Source organism: Peromyscus californicus, unplaced genomic scaffold (genome assembly GCF_007827085.1).
Source record: "Peromyscus californicus insignis strain IS unplaced genomic scaffold, ASM782708v3 Scaffold_22__1_contigs__length_63687245, whole genome shotgun sequence".
Lineage (NCBI taxonomy): Eukaryota > Metazoa > Chordata > Mammalia > Rodentia > Cricetidae > Peromyscus > Peromyscus californicus.
Window position 1 is genome coordinate 5,253,503 of NW_026294525.1, and position 16,235 is coordinate 5,269,737.

The 16,235-nt window shown below is 43.6% G+C and overlaps 1 long non-coding RNA gene across 5 annotated transcripts in view; it reads right to left on the reverse strand.

The window, feature by feature from the left end:
* Nucleotides 1–16,235, reverse strand: part of LOC128118287 (uncharacterized) — a 450,954-nt gene that overhangs the window by 103,426 nt on the left and 331,293 nt on the right. The window contains exons 4-5 of one of the 5 annotated variants that reach the window (XR_008221112.1): nt 10,942–11,227; nt 7,405–9,961 (exon numbers count right to left, since the gene is read on the reverse strand). The exons of 3 other annotated variants lie outside the window; for them this stretch is intronic. This is a non-coding gene — a long non-coding RNA (uncharacterized LOC128118287). Of the gene's footprint in view, nt 1–7,404; nt 9,962–10,941; nt 11,228–12,996; nt 13,811–16,235 lie in introns of those variants that run through there. One more of the 5 variants, XR_008221113.1, reaches the window with a different exon arrangement.

Genomic DNA, 16,235 nt, shown 5'->3' on the forward strand with positions numbered 1-16,235 from the left:
GCTAGATACTTGATTCCAGAGATGGGGCCACCTCAGTCTGTGGGTGATCAGACTCTGCAATTACGCTCAGGTGATGAGGTCAACTATGAGACATAGAGGGCAAGGATATCATTCATGAAATCTTCTCTGCCTCAGCTGAGCCTTTTGTTAACTGAACTTTAAAAAGTCTAACAATTTGAGAAGTTCCTGTGATATATTTTGGTTATATTCACCCCCAACTTCTCCGTGTAACAACAACTCAATCCCTCAACATCATGCCCTGTTTTCACTAAACCCGTGGAGTCTAATTTGTGCTGTCCATATGCTCCCAGGTATGGGAGTGGTCCACTGGGGTACGGTCAACCTATGGAGGCTATACTCTTAAAGAAAAATCATTCTTCCTCTCATATCAGCTATCAATTGCCAATAGTTCGTTGACTCTGTGGCTACCTTCCCCTTCCGTGCTTGGATTTTTATCTGACTTGATCTTACGTATGTTATGTCACATGTATGCTGTAGAGTTCACATGCGCAACTGTTGTGTTTGTAAAACGCTACTTTGCTGTTATCTGCTGCCTCTGCCTCTTAAATTCTTTCAGTCCCTCTTCCATGATGATCCCAGAGCTTTGGAAATCTTTAGCACATAGTGCCCTATCCTCTGCTTCCCTGTGCCTGCATCTCTTAGCTATTTCCTCTCCCCAATGCTGGCCATGAGAGTTGAACCTAGATTCCCTGATTTGGGATTGTCTGTCCTCAGATTACCATGGCTTAGTCTTAAACAATAGTTCCCCTTGGAAGGTGGCACTGACCAGAGCCTGCAAAGACTGGAGGATGTCCTAAAAGGAGATCTTAGGCTATCTTGTGGGAGTGCTGGGTTCACCCTGTGGGTGGGACTGCCTGCCTCCTTTACCAGAATGACCTGGATTAAATTTGGATAAGGCGTCTGCTCTCTGTATCACCACCAGAGAGCCGCACCTGGATTTTACTCTTTGTTGCTGACCTGCCCTTGTGTTACTCAGTCCATACTCTGAGGCTTTCCTCTCTCTTTTTCAATAGCCAATGCTGTTCACTCTGTTTGCTTTATTGAGTGGACATGGTCAAGTGCAGTGTACATACACATCTGATATTTGCAGTCACTTTCTTCTTTGATATTTGAAAACTCAACACCAAAAGACACTATTTCATCCCTTAAAGGGAAATAGTAAAGCTCCTCTTAGCTATGGGGTACAGTGTAGTCAGTGCCGTCTGAATGCCAGGAGGAGATCTGTTCTTTGCGTGTAAATCTGGCATGTGCTACTGAGCCTTCCATTAGGTCACCCTGGTGTCTGGTGGCCACATTGGAGTCTGCTTCTCTCTGTCCCCTCACTGGAGGCAAAGACAGAGCAGGAAAGACACATGTAGGAGGTCAGGAGGCTGCCTTGTAAAGGACCCTTGTACTGTCCTTTACTCCTCTGGACTGCTGCTTATACCCACAAAAACTGAAGCTGAATGTCTTTAGTTTGACACCACTTCACAATGGAGGACCAAAGCAAAGATGGTATGTTTATCTATCACACAGCCCAAATTTTGCTCTAAATAGCTTTTGTTTTCTTCTTTGAGAGAAGACTATGAGAAATAAAGTTCAGATATTGTGAACTCGTTCTAGCACTTTGTGGGAGGCTGAGCAGCACAAGTTCAAAGCCAATTTAAACTACACACCAAGTTCTAGGACGTCCTGGGCTATATAACAGGACACACACCACATATACTCACTCTCTCAAAAAAGAAAGGAAGGAAGGAAGAAAAGAGAGAGAGAAAAGAGATGAAAAAGAAAGAAAGAAAACCATGGTTTAAGATGGTCTGAGGTCATAGTGTGTACTGCCTGTGTCAACCTGTTCCTTATTTCATCAATCTTTATCATGTCCTCTAAGCCTCAGCCCTGGACAGTTTCCTCACCCTTTTCTCCTATTGATAGACACCCACTTTAGTTTATGAACTCAAAAAGAAAAAAAAACTAAAGCAGAAAAAAGAAACCATTTAACACATAAAAAGTCTATTAAAATAGCTACCAAATCTGAAACATCACAAACACAAGGAAAAACAGTTAATTTGAGCAAGCTCTCTGGTATTTTGGCATTTGGCTGTATTCTATAATTCTGCTGCTGTGACTTGTCCGACTGATCCATTCCCCTTTTGTCCTGGCTATTGCAGTAGATTACAGCTGATTGTTCCTAATCTTATCTCCATCCCTCGGGAGCTGCATGAGTCATCCTAGGCAGCCTGTGGGTCCTTAGAGCTGCATAGTACAGATATTGTGTTTAAATGGAGTTTCCTTGTGCAAGGAAAAGGCAGTAGATAATGCTTGCTGGTAGCTAAGACCTTCATCTCGCTTATTTAGGGTGACCATTTGAGAAATCAGAACTATTGGACCTACAGATTCTTTCATTTTTATTTGACTAATATAAAACATCCAAAGCCTGTGCTTACCGAGGGCTGGTGAAGCAGGAGTGATCGTTATCCTTGCCGACCTGCTCAGAGGCAGAAACTACTGAGAGTTTTGACAATATATTTTTAAAGAAAAGCCATCCTCAACCCCAATCAACTTTGGGAGATTAATATTTATGTCTACATTTTTTTTTATCAGTAAACAATTCTGAGCCTTTTAGTTACTTAGTATGAAGATTTGGATTGGAATCAAATATGCCAGCTCTTAAAGAGCTGTTTGATGGAGGCCTGAATAATGATCCAGAATATTTCTACAGTGCCACAGAAATCGGAAGGAGAATTGATTTCGCAAAACCCAACCAATGACAAATAGACTAAAACTGTTGCATCTTCAGGTCTGAGCTAAGCCAGTTGGAAGTGGTATGATGACATCATACACAAGTGGGGACCTGGAGTAGCTTAGGCAGGAGGGCGGCAGCTGCAGGAGGCAGACATTAGGCGAGGAAAGGGCAGCGTGGTGGGCAGATGGGAACACCAGAAGCACCTGCCTGGACCCTTGCAGGGTTTTTCTCTCAGAGTTCAAGAGCCAGGGCCATGGTGCCGTCACCTCCTTTGAGGACCTACCAGAGTTATTTTTGTCATGACCTTCAGGGACATGGAGAAACTTCCTGTAGATGTGCTTCTGAGATGATATTTTGTGTTAAAATTGGGCAGACATGGGTCAAAGGTAAATCCTCTCTAGTTGCAGCAGAAAGAACACAATGAAATCTCCATCCCAGTCCTCTTTCCTGTTTCCAGGACCACCTTGACTCAGACTTGGAGGTGTGGCTTAGCCATGGCATACAGGGACCGTAGTGTTGCCCTTTTCTAAGCCTAATTGTCCCCCTCTTAAACCCCAAGGAGACAGTCAGAAACAGCGGAGTAAATGAGGAGGCAGTAACAGCGTGTAATTGCTACTCCTAAAACAATGCCCTTTCTGAAGGAAAATTCCTGGGAGCTAATTAGATGCTGTGGCCCTGTCTTTATTCTATGGTGTCGCTGGCTTCCGTCATGATTGCATTTTCAAAAGGGCCCACACACTGGGGATGATTGCTGGGTAGGCTGTGGGACATCGACAGCATACTTAAAACAGAAAGCTACTGAGACTCACAAGCTCCATATTGCCAGCTTCCTCCCTGAGGAGACTGGATCAACTGTGATGGTATCTTCTTCTCATATGTCACTGTTTCTTGTTCTGATCCTGATCCTTAAAACATTATGAAATCACAGAAAATTAGAGGTAGAATATGTACATATATATATATATATATATATATATATATATATATATATATACACACACATATATACATATATATATGAATGTTTCCTAGAATTTTGTAGACATTAAAATATAATTTAGCCAGGGGTGGAGGCATACACATTTAATCCCAGCCTTTGGGAGGCAGAGGCAGGTCTGTGAGTTCGAGGCCACAAAGTGGTCTACAAAGTAAGTTCTAGGACAGCCAGGGATATACAGAGAAACTCTATGTCAAAAAGACACACCACACACACACACACACACACACACACACACACACACACACACACACACACAAATTGTATTTTATAAAATTGTCAAGAAATCAAATAAGCAAAGGAGAATTCAATGCTCTAAGAATTTCACTTTTTTATTTTTAGATACTTTGTGTGTATGAGTGTTTCGCCTATATGTATGTATATGCTCTACATGCATGAAGTCCCCATTGAAGGCAGAAGACAGAGTTACATCAACTGGAACTAGAGTTACAGGTTGTGAGCCACCATGTGGGTGCTGAGGACTGAAGCCAGGTACCCTGCAAAAGCAGCGAGTGCTGCTAACCACTGGGCCATCCCTCCGGACTCAGGCCTGATTACATCAAGTAACTATGCCAATGCCTACAAACACAAACAGGACTAACAGTGTTCCAGACCTGGCCCCTGGTGCCTTCCCCATGCTGTCTGTAACAAACTGCAGAAGATACAGTGTGACCCCAGCTAGAACACTATCCACCAGGCACAAGGTTCTGCTGTGGGGAACAGGGTTTGGGATCTACATATTCCAGAAAACTCTGACCCAGACCCCTACTGAGTGTGGTAGATACATATACGAGGACAAGTGCTAGACTATGCTTGGCTAGAGATGACACAGCCGCAGATCTGTGGTCCCGAGGGCACCGCACAACCTGTAAGCAGTGAGATCCTGAGGACAGAGTTAGGATTGACAGGAGCATTGTGGTTAAAATGATGAGGTCAGGAAAACTGGGGCAGGTAAAGATGAGGTGGGTCTGAGATGACCAAGGTGACCAAATAAGAAAAAGAAAGGGCTCTGGGAAGACAAGACCAGTGTGAGCTGGTTCCAGCTGGCTCCTGAAACTCCCTTTCCCCAGGAAGGTGTGCAGGACACCATTAACCCCTCTACTAATCTTGCTTCTAAGGCAGATAATTTTAGCAGACTTTATTGGGAATAAGGATGGCTTTTATTTTTTTATTTTTATTTTTTATTTTTTATTTTTTTTTTTTTGGTTTTTCGAGACAGGGTTTCTCTGTGTAGCTTTGCGCCTTTCCTGGAACTCACTTGGTAGCCCAGGCTGGCCTCGAACTCAGAGAGATCCACCTGGCTCTGCCTCCCGAGTGCTGGGATTAAAGGCGTGCGCCACCACCGCCTGGCGTAAGGATGGCTTTTAAAGAGCCACCACCTGCCTGGAAAGGTGGTCTGTGAATTTTACTTTTCAAACTCACTATCCAGGAACCCAAAGTGAAATTCACGGAACACAGAGGATGTATTTTAGAGAGAGATTTATTCTGGAATCACAGGTAGGAGCTTCTGAGAGAGAGAAAGCAGAGTCCTGTAGAGCAGGGTAAGTCTGCAGGATGGGCTACCATTGAGGTGTGAGGCCGGCAGCCTTTTAAAGCACCTTGGTAGGAACTCGGGTGAAGTATGGGGGCTGAGCTGAGGTATCCAGGTGCCTCTTCACACTTCCAGTCATGTCCCAACTTACAGCAGGGTCAGACATCACAAGAGACCAAGGGCCTGAACTCTCTTCCAGCATTCCTGGCCTTCAGTGAGGACCTCAGAGCTCAGCTTTGTCTCCTGTCTTTATCTAAAGCCCCACAGAAAGACACAATAAAAATCAAATTATCCTTGTCCAGAGGACCCCCCCCCCCCCAACCATTCTTGGAATTCTCTGGCTTACTTGGGGACCCCAGGCCTGGCCATGTAGTTCTCTCCCTAGGAGCCCATTGTCACTTTGGCTCTAATAAAGCTTCTCACACTTCCATGCTCTGTCTCCACTCCAGTTTCTCTCCTTTATGGAAAAAAGAACCTGGACCTGGTGGGTAAAAATCACAGTCTGGTCTCTCTCTTTGAGACCTCAAGGCTTTACCACCAGAAACAATATTCCAAAACCTCAGAGGACATAAAGAAGGAGCTAAGGGAGACCCCTCACTGTCTAGAGGTAAAGGCTGCAGCAGCATTTAGCAGCTGCCTCTGTGAGCCACTGGGCATTCAGCAGGTTGAGCGCAAGCCTCCTGCACACTAGCCCTCTAAGAGCATTTAAAAGTGTTGCCATTTATCATTTCTGATGCTAGGTCCAGATTCCGTCCCCTATCTTGCTCTGAGCTTATCACTTCAGAAGAACATGGAAGAGTCTGGACATTTGTATCTGGTTTGATAGCATCAGAGATATTTGGGGCTTTTTCTCTGTTTTTAACTTTCATAAGAGCTTTCTATTGAGCACCAGCTATATAGCCTCTCTTGAGAATTAACACAGACACACACACACACACACACACACACACACACACACACACCCCATATTTCCAGACCTCCCATCTCCCCATGGCCAGGATCATATAGACTCATAGGTAATAACAACTTTTAACACCAAGATTGTACCAAAAACTACACGGAGAGCTTAACTATAAAGGGGAATAATACCTTCAAGTCTACTGCAGTTGAAGGCAGAGGGGAGTGCTGGGGAATGGAGTGGGAGATGGACCAATGTGCTGAGATCATCTGTGTTTGCTATGTTTGCTTATCAAAGCTAGAGCCCATCCCCCCACAGAGACTGGAAGTTGGTGATAGTGTTTTTCTCAATAACCGCTTTCTTTTTATTTTTCCTCCTGCCTAAACAAAACATGTATTTAAGTTCTAAGTATTTGATAGTTTTCAACTTTTTTGTTTGTTTGTTTGCTTGCTTGTTTGTTTTTCGAGACAGGGTTTCTCTGTGTAGCTTTGGTGCCTGTCCTGGATTTCAGTCTGTAGACCAGGCTGGTCTTGAACTCACAGACATTCACCTGGCTCTGCCTCCCAAGTGCTGGGACTAAAGGCGTGCGCCACCACCGCCTGGCAGTTTTCATCTTCTTTAATGTTTATTTTTTCCTTTTATTAGAAATAGATTTGTTTTCTCATATAATATATCCTGATTACAGTGCCCCCTCCGCTTCTCCAGGTTCCTCCTCAATTTGTCAGGGGGAGAAGCAGAAATATTAACAAGGCAAAGAGACAGGAGTGGACAGTGTTAAGTTTTCTAAAATAAATACTATTTTAAAAGGGAAGCCAGGAGCCTATGGTCTGAAAGGCACTTGTTGGAAGTTTAGCTAGTTACGGGGAATTCTCAGCCATCCTGGTAGAGTCAAAAGGTGGCCTGATAGCACAGAGAGGAATGTACCTTTTCTTAGCGGAACATACATCACAGCTTTAAAGAAATCTAAAAATGGACCCATCCCACACAACACGTTTCTGTTCAACGGTTGAATGATGGTGAGATCCTTGACGGACAGCTTCATGAGACTAAAGAGGCACTTGATCTGAAGTGCTGAGCAGACCGGATTGAAACAAGATGCTTCTCTTTATTTCTCACTGCTTTGGTTTACTGGGTGATACCATGACCATGACCACAATGCAAATAGTGTATCGAAACTTTAGTCTCAAAAGCAAGTTTCAGGAAAGTCATTTTACAGAGTCAGTCATGAATCACTCTCTGTGCCCATGAGGTGGCTTTTATTATAATGACTTAGAAAGGCAAGTACAAAAATATACATAAAGCAGTTGACTTAAAACACACAAGCAAGGGGAGATTAAAACAGCATAAAGACATGGATTAAAATGTGAACTGAACTGGACATGGAGATGGAGGAGAGAGGAGAGGGAGAGGAGAGACGAGAGACAGAAGGGAGAGAAATGACTGCTTTCTCTCACACAATCCTTAACACTCCTTCTCTGGGTCACCAGTCCATGAGCAGTGCAGCAGGACACAGCTTTCCATCTGCCATGGTTGCCATGGTTACAATATGCCTCTTAAAAATGAGCTGCTCTCCTCAGCATCAGATATTGAAAGCAGTAGAGATCAGGTGGTGGGAGATGTTAAAGTTCGGTGAGGTCTTCACATGGAGGCCACCATGATGGCATCTGTGGCCTTCCAAGGTGAGGACCAGGCATCTGACCTGGCACCTTTGCTGTCCCCAACTGTCTGGTGTCCTACACTGTGTGGTGGAGCAGTGAGGAGGGTCCTCACCAAATGGCTGCCACTTGCTTTTGGATCTCCAGCTGCAGAATTGTGGAAGGACATTGTTTTCTGTGACCCAAGCTGTGGAGGTCTGGTGTGGCCGCAGAAACCATGTCTCCGTCTCATTTGTATTTCTGTCACTCATTCTCACACCTTTGGGAACCTCACATGCAAAGTGGGAGAGTGGGAGAGTAAGACTCACTGGTCTAGAGAAGGAGGCCTTGATACCGCACAGTGAGCAGATCAAACGGGCAGGAGCTGAGCAAAGAACTGACTAGTGGACTAAAGAGCTTTTACAACTTGAAGACAGGATTACCAAAGTTGCCTCGAGAAGCAAGCTATACAGTTTGAGAGCAAGGGCATTTGTGGATTTCAATTGAATATCAAGTTAATTCAGATGAAATCTTTCTTATTAAAATGTCACTTGAGTTTAAAAATCCACTAGGTGCATTGGAAATGAACAATCACCAGCCATTTGTGGTGTTATGTTTATGGACATAGAATATTAAAACAGCATCAGACTTTGTCAGATATAATGTCAGCTTGGCCAGAACTTCAACATGTCTTCCGTGATGGTGAAGTGACAGGACTCTGCTCCAAAGGAGGCCTGGGGTGATTGATTTATTAACATGTTGGTGTGCAAAGCTCTTGGGGAGACTATTGGGGCTCTGCCTTTATTTACCATGAGACAAGGAGCAATGACAGAGGATGTTCATCCTGGGTTTTTAATAAATCGTCCACAGGAAAGCAAGTTAGCTATCACTTTTCTAATTTCTGTGACAAGATAATAAGAGGCAAGCAACCTGAAAATTGACGTGGCGCTCAGCTCAGTTCACTGTCTGTGTGACATGTGTTGGTCTTCAAAGATTATTTATCTTAAGGCTTATAAGAAACTTTTGGTTAGACGTCATGACTGAACCGATTTTACAGGTGAACCTAGCTTTGTTCTCTGTCTCTAGAGACACATCTGTGCTCATGTATTTCAGAAGGAAATATCCAAACTGGATCCCATGTGTTCTGGCTTCATTCCACGTGGTTGTATCTTTCCATTGTTTTCCCTGACTCCGTCACTGTCACTCTAGACAATGGAGAAGCAGCAGGATGCCCAGATACCTGGACACCTGAGCAGACTGGCCTTGTCTGATACCAGCATGCAGTGCCTGAGGCGGTCAGAAGAGGGCGTGGGATCCCTTGCAGCTTTAGTTATAGGTAGTTTTGAACCTCCATGTAAATGCTGCTGCGTACCAAGGTGGTCCTTTGCTAGAGCAGTGAGAGCTCTTCTTAACCTCTCATCTCTTCAATCCCTTATTTCTTAGTTGGCAAGAAGAACTGTACTCTCTGTACATTTTCCAGGGATGGTCCACACTCTAGGCAGTCCCACAGCCAAGTCTAACTTGCCTGTTACTTGAATTTATAGCTGACTTCTCAATCAAACACGTTTGTGAAAAGTTATCATTCAAGACACAGTAATGCAAAGACCATAGTAAACATCATGGCAATGTTATGTAATAGTTATAGATTAATGAACAACATTAAATATCCAGGCCATTTATTCTGAGAAAGAGAGAAGAATTAATCACCAAGGCAGCCCTCCAGAACCACATTAATTCTGTGCTCGAGTGAATATATTTATTTGAATACATTTTTAAAAGGCCATACATCTTGCAAGCATAAGAAAAATTGAAGGAAACTTCCTGCCTTAGTTGATTTCACATTATGGTGAACTTCACATAATTAGCTCACCAGAGACAAGGACATCAAGAGATACAAATGACAAAGGCAGCGTCGGGTTTTCTTGAGGGTGACATGCTCTGTTAACTGTCGAAGGGGCCTTGTACCACCTGAAGCCTCCTCCGTGGGTTCAGTATGCAAAATAGTCTGAAACCGTAGCTCTTCCTTTTAGGAATGTGTGTTGGGTAAAGCATCCTGCAATGGTTGTGTGTTGCTTCTTTGGCTAGTTAAACAAATGAAATTTCTGCATACTCCTGTGCAATGGAGTGCACAAATGGAGCCGTTTCACACTCCGTCAGCCTGAGGAAGGTCAAGAAGAAAGCACTCACTGAGTTTCATATTTAATACAACTCTGCCCTTCTGCAGGCATCCAACCTGGCAGTGCATCCACAGAACCAAATTTGCCTGGTACCCAGAACCCCGCCAAAGATAAGAGCAGGCTGTCTTCCAAATTGTGGCTTGAAGAAAATCCCATTATCTGATTATGCAACTAAGCAAAGCTAAACCCCGAGATTAGCATCATATCAAAGATGGGAAATTGCAGGATTGCTTAGTAGTGAAAAATACCAAGCAGGAAAACCTGCCTTTTCTGTTTTCCAGGGATACAAATTTCATTACAGAATGTCCTATAATTCTCTAATCTGAAGAGAGAATGTCAGTTATTCATATCATTTTGACAAAGCACTAAAATAATCTTTGAAATTGGAATGGCATGTGCCTTTAAAAGCCCACTGAGATGGTCCCTAAAAATAGTTTACCGAGCAACAGAATCGAATTGTTAGGGAATTGCTCTTCAATGCATTAGAGAGTCAATTCCTATGGCACTTCAGCTAGCCAAAGTAATAAATATAAAATGGTAATTTTTTCTCCATGAGCTGTTCTTGCAACTCTCACGAGTTCATCCCACCCAGGAGTATTGTAACAGTGTGTGCTTGCAGGCACCAGAACTCACAGGAGAAGCAGTGTGCTTCTGGTAGCTGGTTAAATGTACTCAAAAGAAGTTAGCAATTACAATTAATGCCTCTGATGCCTGCCACCACTGTGTCTATTTCCAGAGTCTAAGTGTCAATGGGGTGTTTCGAGTGCAAGATTTTAGATTCCAACAGCAAGAGTGGATGAACACCCTCTCCTAACCAGCTGCAGAGCCTGGCTTCCCCTCCACACCTCCCCACCACAGCAGGGAAAATGCTGACAAGCGAAGAATTCCTCGGTCAGTCTAATCCAAATAACAACCAAATCACCATCCGGGAGGAGGAGAAACAGCTAAAATTAAATCATACCTGGGAAAATGCTCACCCGAGGAAAATGATGAACTCAAACGCACAAAACTATCACAGGTTCCAGAGAAGACGTGTGAGACGTGATGTTGGGGCTGTTTTTGTTTTATTGGAAAGTCCCAAGAGCTCTTCCTTATTGCACACACACCCTACTAGCTGCTTTGTTCAGTAAAAGTGAAGCAGGGGGAGAAGGTGTTGATATTTCATACAATCAAAATTCTGGCTGCAGATGTAGCTCAGTGGTTGAGCACTCACCTGGCACACAGGAGGTATTGCGTTTGATCCCAAACTTTGAAAAAAAAAAAAAAAGTAAATTTGAATACAACCCAAACTGGAAACTTTGATTACTGCTACTGTCGCCATGTTCCTAGCAATTTCTAATTTATTCTTTATTAAACTCCTATGAGCATGTTGCTAGGTAGTACAGTGGCAAAATACAGAACAGGTACCAACAGCCTTAGAAAGGTTCTTGAGAACATTATCCAGCTAGGAATATACTAATTTCACCCCCCCCACACCCCCCCCACCCCCCTCCGCCAGAGTTGAGGACCAAACCCAGGGCCTTGTGCTTGCTAGGCAAGCGCTTTACCACTGAGCTAAATCCCCAACCCCGGAATATACTAATTTAAACATAATTAACAGCAAATGAATGTAAGTCTTGTTCCCCAGTTTTTATCTTGGGTACCCTTAAAGAATGCTATTCTGCTTATTCTCAAGAATTAGTGACATCGGGAAGAATGGTTATCTAACAACCACAAAAGACAAAGGTGAAAACCTTTGACAGAATGAACTTCCTGAGACCACACGGGAAATTACATTTGCCACATTTACCAAGGAAAGGCAAAGCGGAGGTGCTGGTTGCAGCAGGAGATAGGAAAATATGTTTACTTAAGGCAGAGAGTGCAGAGGGGATCCATGCCAGAAATATACCAGTTGGTAAGGAGAACTCAGCTGAGATACTTATTAAAGAGCTGCTAAACACCAGGACAGGACTAGCATACAGATTTACAAAGTTGAATGTTTCAGAGGCTCTCCCACTGGGGTGCCTGGAGGCTGGGTGATTCTAGACCCTGTAAAGCTGACAGTATCTGCAATTTCAAGTGTCCACTCTGTGTGTGTGTGTGTGTTGCGGGGAGGGGTTATCTTAGAAATAACTCCAGTGGTTAAATGGGAACATACCATATTATTTTCAGAGGCAAGTGGAAATTTGTGAAACATCTGTGAGTCAGGGGACCCCCAAGTCAGAACTGCAATTCACAAGAACCATGAGCTGTGTTATCATCAGAAGACTTAGCGTGGAAAGGTTAACACCCGCGAATCTATGCACCCTTGAGGGCTGATCTCGGGCAGAGGCCTTGATACATGGCCTCTGAATCTCAACTGCAAGGACATGGGAGAGTTAGAACAGCTGCCGAGTCTAAGACCAGTTGATAGGGGCAGCATTGATAACACCTTCTGACAAGAAATATCATCTGGAACAGACAGGGCTAGGGAGGAGGGAGGCGGTTCTCAAGTTTAAGAGAAAGCACTTTGAGTCTTGATTGGATGGATTGAATGGATGCATAGAGAGGTAGATGTATGGATGATGATGAATAGTGAGTGTAAAGTAGATAGATGGATTGATGATGGACAGATAGATGAATGATAATGAATGATGGATTGATAGATAGATGGATGATGGATGGATGGATGATGGATAACCTGATGGATGATGAGAAATGATGGATGTATAGGTGAGATTGAAATAATAATACCTGTCTTCCAGTTTCCCAAAGTTATATTATAAACAAATATAATTAATCCAGTTTTGTAAAAGATTATGCAAACATTGAAATTTCAGATATGTAAACGACTTAGTGAAATCCTAATTGTTTTAAAGTACGTAGAATATTAGCAGGAATTTTTCATGTCTTGAGCCCTCATAATAGCCAAGAGATGCATAGCACCAATGTGACCAGTTTAGATGTTGTGATATGAAGTCATTAGGATGTTGGCAGAGAGCATCAAGCTTTGCATATGAAGACCTAAGGTAAGGAGATCCTCTGAGTTATTAAATGTGGCCCACAGTTTAGTGGCAGGAAGTAGGGCTGAACCATGCAGAGAAGCCACTCTATTAAACCCTGCTTTAGAGACTGGGCTTGCTGTGGAAGGCAGGAGGGAGCTTACTCACTTTCAGGAGATAACAGTCCTACATGACAGCAGGGGAGGCTACCTCCTTCTGCCAGAGGCTGCATCCTCAAGCCTCCTGCCTGCAAGGCAGCAGCTGCTTGGTTATAATCATCCCAAAGCCCCCTGCAGGAGTCTTTAGAGAGACACAGAAAATAAAGATGTGGACTCCAATCCCAGAGGCACAGAGATGGCAAAGGGCCCCAGGTGCTGCGGTTCTTCCATGGCCAGGTGTTTCTGCTGTCCCTGGCTAAAAGCACTTTCTCTGTGACTGGACTAGCTACCCTTCTTTTGGCTGTGGATGCAGGGAGGCCCCTCCTACCATACTCTGTTGGGTGACTCGGGCTTCATGGCTAGCCTAGAAGATTACAGCCTAAAACATGGTGTGGTTGCTTCTAGGAATGTTTCACAGAATACAAAATATTCTGGCTAAAATCACTTCTCCCCTAGGAGGGGTACAATGAGGGATCATGAAGGTGCATGCTCCCAGAAGATCAGTGGTACTCAGTGTTTTAAAACAGGATGATTGATTATACATGCGGTGACAGAGAGTTGTCTGCCATCACTGTTAAGTTCCTTTAATATCATTGCAGGCTTTGGGGTAATAATGCATCTGTTACCTACAAGCACCGGGCTTCCCAGATTGGTTTTGGGTGGAATTCCACCTCCCCTCTGTCCACTCTTGGTGGTCTTTTCTTGCTCCTCCCTAGGAGACAAAAGAATGGAACAAATGTTTCCTAATTACTCATTTCTATTATCCAGCTTTATTATATGCTGCTGGACCATGGGGAATTGATTTCACTAATCCATTTTGCCCTTTGGGCTGTGGGAGGGTGGGAAGAGCACCGGAGAACAGTGGGGATTCAATAATACCAAGTTTAAAATTCTACTCCACAAATAGACTCTGATCATCTTCCATGGCATGGGCCCCACACATCTCCATTGTCCACGTCTCCAGTTCCCTGTCCACCCTTTCCTTTCATGGCCTAGCAGGAGTCCATATGCTTTATAGCTTATGGTTAGTTCACAGTTTTCACTTGTCAGCTCTGCTGGTGGTGTCCCTTCCTGATTCTGTCACCAGGGCGCTCACAGATCACACTGCCCCCTTCCCGGATGCCTCTTCTCACACCGACATGCTAATGTATGTCTCAGCTCTCATCTGTGATGGCCCATGCTTGAACCGGTGTGTAAGCTCTGCTTCCCTAGTGCCTCTGGCCTCCAAGGCCAGGCCTATGGCGCAGCCCATACTGACACAGGCAGAAGCAGCATGGCATCGTCCTCATGACATCTGCCATCATCATCCCTCGTCAGCGTCCACTTCACATTCTAATGCTTCTTTCTAGTAAGCTCTAGAATTTCCTGTCTTGCTTTAATCATGAGTCCGCTTTAGTCAATCATTTACCTGAACATGGGGATATTGCATAATAATTGACAATGTTTGGAAATTCACAGGTACCTTCTTAGATACTACTGCTTTTATTATCACTAACTACTATAAACCTTTTCCCCAGACTGTTCTGTTCTTAACAACCTTTTCATCTGTATGTTTCTAACCCCCCACTTCTTATGCATTAGTACAAGTGACTAAAAGAAGGAGACATGAATTTTATAGGTAGTTAGCAGTCTCTGTCTCATGGCAAATCCAGTGGGCGATAAAGCCCAGAAGGGCCTGCTAGCCTTAACCATGGGCTTTGTAAACCCTGCCCCTTGACAAGATGGTCCTGTGATCTGTCTCTCCGCAGCAGGCAAAAGGCATCCTCCATGACTTTGTTTCTCTTCATTACACAGGATAGGAGATTAAAATATGTGAAATGACTTGGAGAAACAGATGTGGGTAATATTTTTGGATAAAGACCGTCTCACATTTTTTTTAATGTTTCTTAACTTTTAACTGAAAATATTGATATAACAAAAAGCCATTTAAAATAACAGATTTGTGGGAGGAAATATGTGCAATCTCACAATATAAATAAATGCAGCTCATGAATAATTAAAATGTGCTTTTGCTTTTTGATTTTCATAGATTTGAATTTTCTGTTCTCTGAAAGAGTTACATTAGCATCATTAACATTCAGACGATTAGGAAAAGGTGTCTATGGGGTTCATTTACAATTCAAGTGAGTTTTTATCTTTACTGTGGAGGAAAATGTACTGACAGAAATTACCCCAAGTTCCAAGCTATGGTTTTTGATACATTTTTAAATACATCAAACTGAGCTGCCCTTATTCTAACTATGTTCTACACAATCACAGTGTTTATAGTGACAGTGTGTGTGGACATCTGTACTTTATATAATTAGCATGTAATGAACTTGGTGTTTTCATAAAATTGAAAGATAGGACCAGATTCTTTGTGCTCTTGTCTAAAATATGTGTGTCTGTTGTCTACTTGCAATCTAAGTTTCATTCTGTCCCCAGAGACCTCATGACTGTGTGCCTAGCTCCGCCCCCTCCCCATAGGAAGCTAGCCTATCTATCCTGTCACTCACGTTTATCAGCAAACACTTGGGTACCCGGGGGGGGGGGGGGGGGGGGGGGGGGGGGGGGGGGGGGCGGCTACACTCGGCGCTTCAGGCTGTTGGGCATGGGTTTTCTTAGGTCTTCTCAGCACTGATCTTATTCTTCTCATGTGAAGCTGGCTTCCAAGTGTCACTGTCCTCCATTCCAGCACAAATGAGCAAGCCCAAACTCCTGTCCAAGTGAAGCAGGCACGTTCCTCTGAGTGTTATGGTGTAGAGCTCTGAGGGCTTAAATCACAATGGAATCAGCTTAAAATGCGAACAAAGCACTTGGGTCTGTAAGATTCTTAATCTATTCTCTGCTGGCATGTTTCCTGGACTCCACTGTGTTCCTTAACTCTGTCTCTGCCTCTGCTCCCTGCTCCATTTCTTCTTTATTTTTCTACATGACAGCCAAGTTCCTGTATGGTTTGAAAACAAACATCTTCTATATATTTTTGCAATGTTCAACCATTCCGTCGTCTCCAATTTGAAACTCCATCCCCAACCACAATGTAGAACAAAATAAAATGAGCCCACTGAATCAACTGAATAAAATAATCATGTTCATTAGATAAATAAATAGCCAGAGTGGAACTAGCCAGAGAGTAGTAAGTGCCTTTGAGACAGTCA